We start from the raw sequence: 13,164 nt of genomic DNA, 5'->3' as shown, positions 1-13,164 counted from the left end.
AAGAAAGGCCAATTGTGTCCTAATCCAAGATCAATTTGTCATATGACCTCCACAAGTAAAAAGATGTATCGTATCTGTGAACGTACAACGACTACATAGATCCATGTCGCTATTTCCAATACGGAAAAGTCGCTCGTTCGTTGGAATCAAATTAGTTGCTACATTATACCACGAACACGCTACGCGAGTCGGCAAAATCAGGAGACTCATATTGAACCAAACTGTCGTCCAAGTTGTATGCGGCGATTCTCTTTCAACGAGGTTCGGGCAAGGGACTGCTTCACATCGAGTCTTTAGGAATTTCGTGGTGAGGACGGGTCTCCATAAAATGTCAGCCCCTAAATAGCTCACCACAAGATAAAAGTCACGAGTGTGTTTTAACATATAATTTATGCTACCAACATGAATAGGGGTTCATGACTAGCAGGACGGACACAGATAATTAAACGAGACGTGAATGTGTGAGTTTCTTCAGCCATTGTCAAAACAGCACGACGCACATAAAGCATCTGCGTCTTCCTTCGTTTATCAGTCAGGCCCAACCTCCCAAAGGAACAAGGCCTCGTGATCACCTTATACCGTAAGCGAAATATATGTCTTTTCCATAAGAAACGACCAGTTTCTTCGCCATCATCGAGGGAAGGGGATAAACTTGGACCAAATAATAATCTTTGCATAAGACATGTGTATCCAGTGTTCGGACTTTCTGGAGTAGAGTAATAGCACGCCTTTCATGCTCTAGTGTAGCTCCCTGAATTTTTTCCGTAACAGACTTCCAGTTGAGCATCCCCATTTTGAGTGGACAATGATCAGTGATGTTACCGGGAGACGTATGCCGATCCAACGCAGTAGCCCATGGAACAACCGCGTCATCAAAATCTCGCAAGGTAAGAAGCCTGCATTTACCTTCATTACGTAGTGCACCTGCTCCTACAAAAATCATCAAGTACAGCCTTTAGTCGAGGTATCTCCGAGGGATTGCGAAGCAGAACCATCCGAGTATGCACGAGCAGCTATAGCCCCCCGGAAAGCGTCCAACCTGTCAGCTGCGATGCTAACATCCCAAGTAGGGGCTCCAGAGGCAAGACAAACAAAGTCACTGACAGCGGGCTTCCTTGAGTCACTCCCCTAAGGATATTTATCGGGAGCGTCAGTTGGCCATTAACAACCACCGAAGCCGAAATACCCGTAAATAGATTTGAGAGCACTCGCCGTGTGTCAGCAGTAAGGCAAACTGTCCCCAGAATCCGAAAGAAAAAGTCGTGGTTAACACGATCAAATGTCTTATCGAAGTCTAGAAAACCAAGGGCACAAGGGACGGACGTTACAGCAGCTACCGAAAGCGCGTCACGACATCCGACTTTAGGAGTAAGAATGGTGCGACCACATGCGCAGGCTTATTGTTTTGCGACAATCGTCTCCGTCAAAGCCGACATCGTACTATTAACTGCCCTCGCCACAGTCTTATAATCAAAGTTTAACAAAGTAACTGGGCGAAAGCTAACAGGGGCAGCCGGCCCAGGACGTTTCGGGGTTAAAACAATTTTTCCCACTTTGAACGATGTCGGCACTACTCTACCCTGTAACACTTCTTCAAACGGGACGTAAAGGGAGCAACCAACAACGGACAAAACCGCACGTAAAATTCCATGGGAAGTCCATCCAGACCCGGGGACTCTTGTGAAGGCGATCCCACAATAAGTTTGTAAACTTCCTCAGGCTGAAAGCCAGCTAAAAGCGTTGCATTATATTTGGGTGTAATTGTCGTATCCAAGATGATGATTAGTGGGTCGTAAAATGTTTCACTGGACACATCGATGTCGTAGGTATCTACATAGTACTGGTGTAAGATACACACTATCTCAGCTTTCGCCATTACGATACGTCCATTATTTGTCCTGAGAGAATGAATACAAGCGCGTCAGCGACACGTCTGATGCCGAAGTAAATGATATAAGGAAGTCAGTTCTTACGTTACCAATGAACGCGGCTTCGATCGGATTTTCAAACCTTCCATTTGTATTTTCTTCGAGGTCAACAATTTGCACGCCTAACATCCGCAATTCGCAGAGGGGCGTGATCCGAAGCAGCATAAAATTCACGCAGGAATTTTCGTAAGTTCTCCGAAAGTCTCGCGCTTTGGTAGCATAGAAAAGTATCAAAGTTTGCCCTAGCCTCGGTTTTGCCAGTGGTGTCCACCAGTGAGGCGTGGAAGAGTATTTCTCAGTGGACCGTAGAGTCCGCTCCCACATGGCTCGCATCACGTCATCGAGAGTGGGGTCAGCTACGTGTGCGACATCTAATATCAACGAAGGGCGAAACAATTTCACTGGTTGCCGTTCAGGATTGAGGGTTGTAGTAACAGCACAGTGATCCGTAAAGGAATCTGGGATGACTTAGACATTAAGAATACTATCGCTCAGGCAGTCTGATAAGTAAAGCCTATCCAACCTGCTACTAGAAGTCGCAATAAAGTGGGTAAATTTAACTAAAGTCGGGTATTGATATATCCAGACGTCTTTCAGGCGTAAGGTGCGGACCAATTTATCTAACTGACGAGAGAAATTAAAATTTGGAGATAGATCTGCAAGACGCAACACACGGTTAAAATCACCACCCACCAGAATACCCAGAGGATTCTTGCGCACCAGATAAACAATTTCCTATTTGTAAAAACGCGAACGATATACCATGCGACCAGTGCCAGAAGGGGGATATAAAAGAACAAAGGTAAGATTAAAAAGTTGATAACAGCCGGCCGGATTGGCCGCGCGGTTAAAGGCGCTTCAGTCTGGAACCGCACGACCGCTACGTCGCAGGTTCGAATCCTGCCTCGGGCATGGATGTGTGTGATGTCCTTAGGTTAGTTAGGTTTAAGTAGTTCTAAGTTCTAGGGGACTGATGACCTCAGAAGTTGAGTCCCATAGTACTCAGAGCCATTTTTGAGTTGACAACACATGCCCCTCCCAGAATTCAACATTTCCACCTCAGCAATAGGTATGCCTTCGTGAAAGAATAAGGCGGGCCCCGTAGAATATTCGGGTGTTACATTAAAGATCATACGAAAACCAGGAAAGGAGAAATTCCTAAATAACACCTCCTGTAAGAACACTATGTCCGCACATGAATTATAAATGAACTGACGCAACAAAGCCAATCGCAGTTTTGATTCCACGCGATTAACATTTAAGGAAAGGAACATGTAGGCTTGGGTCATTGAACACAGCTATACCGGGATATACGGAACGTATCGAGCAGAATTAGGTAGAGAGCTGAGCATCAAGGCCCATTGCGGAGTCCACAGATGAATCAGACGTCGGGAGACCAGAACCCCCGTCATCATAACCTTTTTTCATAGATTCATTCGCCGCCGCACGGTCAGGTTGTATACGCTGTTTCTGTCGGCTATTTGGCATGGCGGCCTCTGCAGACGGAAGTGTGGGAGGGGATATAGGCACAGCTTCCTGCCCCTCAGAACAAGGGACTTGTAATACAGGTCCAGTCACTAGGGCGGAAGCATTCTGTGGAACTACTGATGCAATAGGTGATACTTGGTCGCTAACTTTATTCTCCTCGGGAGTTGGTGTAGGCGGCAAATTTGGGAAAACGTCGGTGGCTGAGGACGAAGAAGCAGGAAGATATTGCATTGTATCAGACTGTAACGGAGGACACAAAGACGCAGGGGGAGACTCCGCTCCCTCTACACACACAGGCAGCTCAGAAGGAGCCACTTCGCGAGCAGGAGAATTGCTGGAGATAACTTCTTCGCCACTCACCGTGCCACGGACGGGAGGCATCGTAACATCGAGAGGAGCAGGGGGCACAATCGATGTGGAGGAGGTTGGGACAGAAGGCACAGTCGAATCCTCACCGTCACCATCTTGATAGCGATGAACCTTGTTTGTTACTGTTACAGGCTGTATCCTGGAGGCAATAGGATTCTGAACCTGTCGCGGAGGTAAAGGTGGTATTCATTTAAACGGTTATCAGAACTGACTTTTTGTTGATTATGCTCTGAAGCAGAAGTAGGTCTGACGTCGGAAGTGGAAGGAACCAAATCAGTAAAAGTCAGTTTGCGACGCTGCATTAATGACGGCTTTATTAAATGTTCAAATGTGTGTGAATTCCTAAGGGACGAAACTGCGGAGGTCATCGGTCCCTAGACTTACACACTACTTAAACAAACTTAAACTAAATTACGCTAAGAACAACACACACACTCATGCCCGGAGGGCTCGAACCTCCTGCGCGAGGGGACGCTCAATCCGTGTCATTGCGCCTCAAACCGCGCGGGCACTACTCGCGGCGGCTTTAATACAAAAATTCCTCCGTCGGCAGTTAGACCGAAGATGTCCACTTTCATTACTTAAGCAGCAAGTTCTCTCTTGACCAGTATACATGACAGGAACGGGGTAACCACACACTCGTAAATGTGACGGAATATTGAATTTCCACGGAACGAATTCCACTAAAACACTGTAATCTGTGTTGAGCAGACCGGTGTTCACGACGGACGTTTTTCACGTTACCATAAGCAGTCAATATGTCATTTAGAAGGTTGTCATCGACCTCCGGGAAGAGGTTGAACACTCGAACATTAGTATAGTGAATTTTAGCATCTACGAGTGAGATGCTTGAACGGAAGTTGTGAACCACGTCGCGACAGTAATCTTTCAATGTGAAGGGGATTTGACGTAAAACATTTACTCGTCTGCGCCATATAAGCAGTGTGGACCTGACCAGAGTTCACATGAATTTTATCGACAAGCCAATACTGGATTTCTATAGACCCGAACTGCACATGTCGTACTGTTTTATCGTAAGTAAAGGTCACAATACCTTCTCGTGGAATACACACGGAAACCATGGTTTCCATAGCGGAGCGTCGACGCCGCTGTAAGTAGTCAAACACAAACAGACAGTAAGGCGAAGCGTAGGCGCTATGACACACTCGGCGGACTGATCAACACTAACGAGGAAATCTTCACACAAGCGACGCTGCGGCAAGTGAAGTAAACAAGAACCTTCCTGTTCGGCGCTCGAAGCGGAATGTCTCGAAAGATATCGATCTCTCGAAAAACACCTATCCTTCAATAAATATCGATGTCTCACAAAATGTAGACCTCCAAAAAATTATCGATTTCTAAAACTATTAACATTTTGATGTTTTTCATGATATCGATAGTATGCAGATACCAAATATTTCGAGGTACTATATTTTCGAGAGATCAATATCTCACTATGTACCGATATCTTTCGAGGTAAAGATATCCCTTGATTTCTCGACAGCATTCGAGTTATATGTATCTTTCGAGATATCGATATGTTACGAAAGATTAACCACATTCTAGGTAACGATATCTTACGAGGTATCGATATCTGTCTAGAGAACGACAACTTTAGTGAAATACCAATCCCTCTCGTAATGTATCGATTGCTCGAAACATAACTGCTCGATAACAAACGTCGATACCTAGAAAGATATCGATACATGAGAGGAAGACGCTCAAAAAGATATCGATACCTCGAAGGATATCATTACCTTCAAAGTTTTACGTACCTCAAAATATAATGATAACTCGACCGATATCAAACTAATAAACTATATCGATCTCCTGAAAGATATCGATCTATCAAAAGGCATGGATCTCTAGAAACTTATCGATCTCCTAATAAGCATCCTTCTCCCAAAAAATACTGATACCTCGAGAAAAACGATACCTCGAAAACTATCGGTACCTTGATAAAAACTCTCTCTAAAAATATCTCTCTCGAAATATATCTATCTCTCAAGAAAAATCTAACTCTCGAGAAATATCTATCTCTCGAAAAATTTTGACGCCTCGAAAAACTCCGATAGCTCCAAAAATATCGATACCAGTTGTAATAACTCTCTAGAGAAATATCGACTTCTCGAAAACTATCGATAATTCGAAATACACAGCCTCCTGAAAATAACGATCGTACGAAGATAACCGATAACTAGACAGATATCGACAACTCTGAATATTCTGGTACAGCGCAAAATATCGATACCTCGAAAAGTGTCGAAATCTCTGAGAATATGGGGACGTGGCAAAATATCGGGATCCCGGAAAATATCGAGGTTACCGAAAATATGGGTACCTTGGAAAATATCGGTACCTCGATAAATAACTGTATATCAGACAATAACGATACCTCGGAATATACCAGCCCCTCGAAAGATATCGATATCTTGAAAGATATCGTTTCCAGGGGGATATCGATCCACCGAATAACGTTCTCATGAAAGATATCGATCTGTCAAAAGAGACAGGTCATACAAACGATCTATATACTACGAAATATATCGACACCATGCACAATAGCGATACATCGAAAGTTACCTATCTATCGGCAATATAGATTTCCGAAAAAATTTCGATCTCTCCAAAAATTTCATGTTTTGAAAAATAAACGATGACTCGCAGGATATCGATATCTCTAGATATATATGCATTGGCATATATCGATTATCGATATCTTTCGAGGGGAAGGTATATTCGTGGTATCAATATATTTCGAGGTATCTCTATATCTGAGTGAAACGTTACCTTTAGATGTAACGATATTCTTCGATCTATCCATATCTGTAGAAGTACCTTTTGAAGTATCAATGATCTCTTAGGTATCGATATTTATCGTATGTCGATATTTTAGAAGTTCTCGATATCTTACGATGTTTATATATCTCTCGCTGTGTTGATATATCTTTATGTTCGATACCTATCGAGGTATCGATATCTAAGGAGGCGACAGTATCTTTCAATATCGACATCTTTCGAGTGCTCTATATCTTGTGACGTATCAATATCTTTCGTGGTATTAATTTCTTATGTGTATCGTTATATTTCGATTTATCGATAATTATCTATTTCTCAGTCGCCGTAGTGGTATTGATATCATTTGAGGTATCAATGTCTCTAAGGTTTCGATATATTTTTAGGTATGTGTGTATCGATATATCTGTTTTTTCTTGAGGTCGATATTTTTCGCCGGTGTGTTTTTCGAGGTACATGCTTTACTATATATCGATATATTTCGATTTATCGAACCTCTTCGAGGTGTCGCTATTTTTCGGGAGATCCTGGGGAGGAGGAGATGGACAGAGAGAGGGAGATGTGGAGGTGATGGAGTGAGACAGAGGGATGGTGGATGGAAAGAACAGGGAGGAGATGTGGATAAGGAGGTGATAGATCGAGAGAGGGGAGAGGAGGAGATGGTTGGAGAGAAGGGGAGGTAAGAGATAGACAGAGAGAACAGACAAGAGGGATGAAGAGAGAGAGAGAGAGAGAGAGAGAGAGAGAGAGAGAGAGAGAGAGGTGAGGAGGAGATGGACTAAGAGAAGTTTAGAGTAAGTAAATAACCAGGCATCACTGTGTTTTGCAGCTAGTTTATCTATAAAAATACAGGAGATACTGACCGAGCTGCAGGTACGAGGGTTGTTTTTTAAGTAAGGGCCGTTCGCGCGTATAGTCCCGCAGTTCGCGCGGACACCGCAACAAGCCACCGCGCCACTTGCCGGCATCCTTCCCGTTCACACTGATGCAAGTTGCAGCTCTGTAGCTGACGTGTACGCATCGCTGTGCTACTTTATAATGTTTACGATTATTGAATCGCCCGCCGTGTGTGAGATACGGTCAGTGATACGTTTTTTGACCGCGAGAAGCCTATCAGCTGCAGAAATTCATCGTCAGTTAACAGAAGTTTATGGCTTGAATGCAATGAGTGAAGGTAAAGTGCGTCAATGGGCTAGAGAGTTTAAAAATGGCCGTCAAAACGCCCATGACGAAGAACGCTCAGGCCGGTCCTCTGTGATCACTGATGATTTGGTGGCTGCAGTCGAAACAAAGATTCGTCAGGACAGAAGATCCACAATTTCCACTCTTTCTTTGGAATTTCCACAAGTTTCAAGATCGGTTTTGTACAAAATTGCGTCTGAAAACCTAAACTTTAAGAAGCTGTGTTTTCGGTAGGTACCCAGACTCCTCACAGAGGACCACAAAGGGAAGAGATTGGCCACGTCATTGGACTTTTTGATTCGTTACGAGGAAGAAGGGGATGACATGTTGAGTCAAATTGTCACTGGAGATGAAACATGGGTATCCCATATCACTCCCGAAAGCAAGCGACAATCGATGGAATGGCGACACACAACCTCATCCGTCAAAGCGCAAGATTATGGCAACTGCGTTCTGGGACCGGCGCGGTGTTTTGCTAGTGGACTTTATGCCACGAGGAACGACAATCAACTCAGATGCCTACTGTGCAACTCTAAAGAAGCTCCGCAGAGCAATTCAAAACAAAAGGCGCGGCATGCTGACAAAAGGAGTTTTGCTCCTGCACGATAACGCTAGGCCTCACACCTCTCAAAAGACTCGGGATTTGATTGATTCTTTTGGCTGGGAAGTTTTGGACCATGCACCATACAGCCCTGACCTTGCTCCTAGCGATTTTCACCTTTTCCGGTACCTGAAACACCATCTTGGCGGGCAGCGCTTCAATGACGACGATGAAGTGAAAGCGGCCGTGAACTCTTGGCTGTCGGAGCAGGCGGCCGAATTCTTTGAAGAGGGAATTAAAAACTTAGTTGTATGGCATGACAAGTGCTTAAATAAACAAGGCAACTATGTAGAAAAATAGGTAAAAGTGTGTAGAATCAGAAAATAAAAGTTTTTTTACAAAAGTATTTGTATCTTTTTTTAAAAATAAAAACGGCCCTTACTTAAAAAACAACAGTCGTACGTTTGTGATCAGTCATACCCAAACCATTCATTAATCCTATCACGAGTGGTTGTTTTGTAGGGCTGGATCATTATTCCCTGCGCACAAGATGTTACATACACTATGTGACCAAAAGTATCCGGACATCCCCAAAAATATACGTCTTTCATATTGTGCTGTCATCTACCGCCAGGTACTCCATATCAGCGACCTACCTCAATAGCCATTACACAACGTGAGAGAGCAGAATGGGGCGCTCCGCGAAACTCACAGACTTCGAACGTGGTCAGGTGATTGGGTGTCACTTGTGTCATACGTCTGTACGCGAGATTTCCACACTTCCAAACATCCCTAGGTCCATTGTTTCCGATGTGATAGTGAAGTGGAAACGTGAAGGGACACGTACAGCACAAAAGCGTACAAGCCGACCTCGTCTGTTGACTGACAGAGAGCGCCGTTGAAGGGGATCATAAAATGTAATAGGCAGAGATCTATCCAATCAGAGAGGAATTCCAAACTGCATCAGGATCCACTGCAAGTATTATGACAGGCGGCAGGTGAGAAAACGTGGATTTCATGGTAGAACGGCTGCTCATAAGCCACACATCACACCTGTAAAAACCAAACGACACCTCGCTTGGTGTAAGGAGGGTAAACATTGAACGATTGAACAGTGGAAAACGTTATGTGGAGTGACGAATCACGGTACACAATGCGGCGATCCTATGGCAGGATGTGCGTATGGCAAATGGCCGGTGAACGTCACCTGTCAACGTGTATAGTGCCAACAGTAAAATTCGGAGGCGGTGGTGTTATAGTGTGGCCGTGTTTTTCATGGAGGGGGCTCGGACCCCTTGTTGTCTTGCATGGCACCACCACATCACAGGCCTACACTGACGTTTTAAGCACCTTCTTGCTTCCCATTGTTGAAGAGCAATTCGGGGATGGCGACTGCGTCTTTCAACACGATCGAGCATCTGTTCATAAGGCACGGCCTGTGGCGGAGTGGTTACACGACAATAACATGCCTGTGATGGACGGGCCTGCAGCTGAATCCTATAGAACATCTTTGGGATGTTTTGGAACGCCGACTTCGTACCAGGCCTCACCGGCTGACATAGATACCTCTCCTCAGTGCAGCACTCCGTGAAGAATGGGCTGCAATTCCCTAAGAAACCTTCCAGCACCTGATTCAACGTATGCCTGCGAGAGTGGAAGCTATGATCAGGATTAAGGGTGGGCCAACACTGTATTGAATTCCAACAGTACCGATGGAGGGCGCCACAAACTTGTTAGTCATTTCCAGCCAGGTGTCCGGATACTTTTGATCACATAGTGTACTGTTACCCAACTTCTGGGTTTTAATACACTCCAGATCATTTCATGTCAAGGAGACACTCTAAATGTTACGCAGAAATCTTATGATTAGTTGCTACACACCAATCAGTACAGTAAAATACACAGATACAATTCTTCGCAGAAGCACAGGAGAACAAAATACCAAACTAAATCGTGTAGATAAAGAGAAAATGCAGCTGCTGCAGGCGCGTCAGCTCGACTCCGCGGCTGCTGCTACACGGTTTCAAGGAATCAGCGCGACGGTGACTAATTTTTGATCCCGTATGCTTACGCGGGTACAATGAGAAGTCTGCCTTTCACTTCACAGTAGTTTGCAGGGTATGGATGTAGGTGCAGATTTAGAAATGAATGACTGGGTGATAAGGCTTGCTCGGGCAATTTTCCCCGTCCTCGGAGACTGAAGTGAGGACGCGTCTCGGACTTTAATACTGTAGCACCGCGAAGTGGCAGGATTTGAGAAGTGCTGGCGTGGCAGGCGTGGAGTGGAGGGTCGCTGGCAGCGCAGAGCGGAGCAGAGATCACAGGGCCCTGAGGGGCCGCCACCGGAAAAGGGCAAGCCCTTGTCTCTCCCTCGCCCCGCGACGAGAGCAGCCATTGCGTCGAAGGGCGGAAGGGCGGGGGGGGGGGGGGGGGAGGGCGGTAGCTGTTTCTGGAGCAGTGGGCCGCGCCGCACCCTCTGCCCGCCGGCAGCTGGCATTTCACAGAGGGGCAGCCGAGCTCGGTGTGCTGGATTGCAACAAGTAGTCTCCCCTTCCACTTCAAGGACGCGGCCGAACGCCTCACTACGCTTCATTTTGCTGCATCCAAACCACCTTTCAAGGAGGAACTCGATGCATTTAAATCTCGGTACGAGCATGTAAATGAAGGAACTGCGACGCAAGTTTTAAAGAGGAAATGCTTGGGATTCAAGCACCCCTCCTATTTTTTTTAACCCTTTCGTGGGCAAAATTATTGAGCAGTGGTTTTTAAGGAATGGAGAGCTGATAGTAGTTAACAGATAGGTATATTTATCATACAGAATATCAAATTTGCTCCAACTGTGAAAGTGAGGTCACACAACAAGGTGTGAAGTATTGTTCCCAGTGCCCTTCCTTGGAGTTAAATGAGAAAAACAACTTTTTCGATATATGTCATATTTATTTGATAAATTTACTTCTCTTGTTACAATAATTGGTCACAATTACTTGCCATGAAATTTTCTGAAACATGGGTCCATGCAAAGTGGTATTTGACAATATGTACAAACACAGCGAGTGCTCTTTTCCGCAGCTTTGGTACTACAATGACGGCACGTCCAGTAGGTTTCTCCTAAAATGGGTTGATGCTCCCCTACAGCCACATGACGAAAATCTTCAGGTAATTTACCCCTTTTTGCTAGAAAGACAGGTTTTTGTCCACGCCTTTTTTGGGATGAGAAGCCAGCGATCAATTGTCTGGCTAGATGGATCCTGAATGTGAGCTAATCATGCTGTCCGCATCCTCTTTTACTTATTTTCCACGGGATAAAACTGTTCACTGCAGCAACGTCCACCAGGAAATAAAATATTCTGTGCCACTATTTTACAGAATGTCCGCCAATAGCATGTCTTTCTCGTAATTGATCAAACTTATCGACACCACCCATTATTTTGTTGTATTCTGCCACAACTTCAGGACAAGAAATCTCTGTACTAGTACCATCCTTGTTTTTCCTTTTCACTGTGGCTGTTTCTCATGGGTCATGAATTGAGTACAGGAAAGTGACTGAACGGTTATCCATCCATTTTACTGCAGAAATGGCTCCTTTTGTTTCAAACTGGAATTCTCGTTCCAATTTTACGTTTTCCTTCATAAATTTGGGTAAATCAAAAGTATTTACCTTCTACTATAGCTTTGAGGAAAAAATCACAAAATGTCACGCAAACAGCACTGAAAGGCTCATCTACACAGCAACACTCAGCTATACAATGCCTCTGCGCGAAGCTGCAGCAAAAACAGCGGGAACATCCGATTGGAAGTAGTACCCTATACCGTTCACTAGGTGGTATCTCCGTACAGAGGTGGGAACTGTGAATCCCACGGGGCTAGGAGCGAGTTCATTGTAGTGGGAAGTAGTTTCCCACGGCTCACGAAAGGGTTAATACTACCCCGTGATATTGTGTGTGTATTCGTGGTCTTCAGTCCAAAGACTGCTTACCATGCTACTCTCACTCTCTCCTGCGCAAGCCTCTTCATCTCTGAATAACTGCTGCAACCCACAGCCTCCTGAATCTGCTTATTGTATTCGTGTCTTGTCCTCCCTCTAAAATTTTTACACCCTGCTTTTTCCTCCACTCTAGGTGCCCGAGAACGTCTCCTATTTAGTCAAATTGTGCCACAAATTTCTTGCGTCCCCAATTCTGTTCTCCTCATAGACTACATTGAAGGCCCCTATGACGAAGGAGACGTGTCAGATGACGCGACAGAAAAAGACACAGGAGTCGATAGATAAGAGAGGAGGAATGTAGTATTAGAATCAAAATTTAAAAGAGCTTTTGATGATTTAAGATCAAATAAGGCACAATAATATTTTATCAGAATTCCTAAACTCATTGGGGAATGTAGCAATAAAACGACATTTACGTTGGTGTGTAGAATGTTTGAGTCTGGCGATACACCATCTGACGATATACCATCAGACTTTCGGAAAAACATCATCCACACAATTCCGAAAATAAAGGGAGTGGCGGGTGACGAACAATATGTACAAGAACCAAGAGGGAACAATAAGAGGAATAAAGAACTGATCGAATTAAAAAGGCTGTAAGACAGGGTTGGGTTGGTTTGTTTTGGGGAAGGAGACCAGACAGCGAGGTCATCGGTCTCATCCGATTAGGGAAGGACAGGGAAGGAAGTCAGCCATGCCCTTTGAAAGGAACCATCCCGGCATTTTCCTGGAACGATTTAGGGAAATCACGGAAAACCTAAATCAGGATGGCCGGACGCGGGATTGAACCGTCGTCCTCCCGAATGCGAGTCCAGGGTCTAACCACTGCGCCACCTCGCTCCATGGAAGACAGGGTTTAGGCTTTTGTACCTCTT

This window comes from Schistocerca piceifrons, chromosome 7, assembly GCF_021461385.2.
Source record: "Schistocerca piceifrons isolate TAMUIC-IGC-003096 chromosome 7, iqSchPice1.1, whole genome shotgun sequence".
NCBI lineage: Eukaryota > Metazoa > Arthropoda > Insecta > Orthoptera > Acrididae > Schistocerca > Schistocerca piceifrons.
Note: the sequence above shows the minus strand (reverse complement) of the source record.